Genomic DNA, 1,738 nt, shown 5'->3' with positions numbered 1-1,738 from the left:
CTAACTTACTCCAGCAAAATTTTTTGTTTCAATTTTTGTACTTTTCTACTCCAGAACTTCCATTAAGTTATTTTTTAAAAATAATTTCTGTCTCTTGACTAATATTCTCTACTTCATAAAACATCATTCCCATACTTCCTTTAATTATTTAAATATAATTTCCTTTAGTTCTTTAAAAGTCATTGTCTACTAACGCCAACATCTGGTCTATTTCAGGAACAACTCCTTTCACTGATTTTTCCCCCCTGGGTATGGGTCACACTCTCCTATTTCTTTGGAAAACTGGGTAGTTTGAGGGGTACCTGGGTGGCTCAGTTGGCTGAGCATCTGACTTCAGCTCAGGTTATGATCTCACAGCTCATGAGTTCAAGCACTACATTGGGCTCACTGCTGTCAGCACAGAGCCCACTTCAGATAACCTGTCCCCCTCTCTCTGTCCCTACCTGCTTGTTCTCTCTCTCTCTCTCTCTCTCTCTCTCAAAAATAAATAAAATAGAAAATTAAAAAATAGAAACCTGGACAGTTGTTTAAAAAATAAGATTTCCTCTCCACCCCCACCTGAGTTTATTGTTGCTGAAGTTGTTACAGTTGTTGCTGTTTGTCCACTGACTTTCTTGAAATAATTTTGTGAGGTCTATAGTCCGTGTCAAGCGCAGCCCTTGACGTCTCTATTTAGATCCTAAGTGGTCAGCTCATGACTAGATGAGATTTCCTTAAATGATTTGAGTCGATAAGTCTCCCAGCCTTTGCCCAGGAAAAAGTATTTTCAGTGCTCGCCCATGTACCTGAGAACCCCACGTTAGCCTTCACTACCTGCTTACACAGAGACTCCAGGTCACGGGAGATGAGAAATTGAAGCCTTCTTGGGTCTTTCCGAGGCATGGACTAGCCCTGCACTTGCATGTGGGCTTCTAGATTTTCAGGAATCCATTGTAGCTTTCCCAAACCCGCTATGGACATCTCACCCCTCAGTTTTTCCATGTTAATGTTTTGCTTTGTCTCTTGGTGGCTCCAGATGCAATCAGCAACTCCGAGAGCTGCCACGTTAAAACAATGCCACAGATTGTTTTTAACAAACACCCTAGAGAAAAGGCTATTTGTACAGAGTGAGTTATGAGTCAGGTTAAATAAAGACAAGCAGTCAGACAGGTCAAATTGTGAGAGTGTTCTGGGGAAGGGGCCTTTGGGGGGCTCCAACGCCATTTTCCTGTTCCAGTGGCTGCTAGGCTATTTGTAGGAACCACACTCGTGAGGTTGTTGGTTTTCAAGGCTACTACAGATCTGGGGAGAGTACAACACCCCATTCTCACCATGATTTAGCATCTTTCTTGAATAAACACTCTTCAGACTACTGCAAACCTTTGGTTAGTTTCCAGAGCCCTGGGGCACCTGGGTGGCTCAGTATGTTAAGCGTTGACTTCAGCTCAGGTCATGATCTTGTGGATCATGAGTTCAAGCCCCGCATCGGGCTCTGTGCTGACAGCTCAGAGCCTGGAGCCTGTTTTAGATTCTGTGTCTCCCTCTCTCTCTCTCTCTGCCCCTCCCCCATTCATGCTCCATTTCTATCTGTATCAAGAATAAATAAACATTAAAAAATTTTTTTAGTGCTTGCTTCGGCAGCACATATACTAAAATTGGAACGATACAGAGAAGATTAGCGTGGCCCCTGCGCAAGGATGACACGCAAATTCATGAAGCGTTCCATATTTTTTCATAGATAAGCTGCTATATTACAATC

The 1,738-nt window shown here is 42.9% G+C and overlaps 1 non-coding gene across 1 annotated transcript; it reads left to right on the top strand.

Moving 5' to 3' along the window:
- Positions 1-1,604: 1,604 nt before the first annotated feature.
- LOC115303080 lies at positions 1,605-1,711 on the top strand. Its single transcript, XR_003913795.1, has one exon. It is a non-coding gene; the product is annotated as a U6 spliceosomal RNA (small nuclear RNA).
- The last annotated feature ends 27 nt before the right edge of the window (positions 1,712-1,738 follow it).

Source organism: Suricata suricatta, chromosome 9 (assembly GCF_006229205.1).
Source record: "Suricata suricatta isolate VVHF042 chromosome 9, meerkat_22Aug2017_6uvM2_HiC, whole genome shotgun sequence".
Lineage (NCBI taxonomy): Eukaryota > Metazoa > Chordata > Mammalia > Carnivora > Herpestidae > Suricata > Suricata suricatta.
This window is presented reverse-complemented; position numbering and strand designations above follow the sequence as displayed.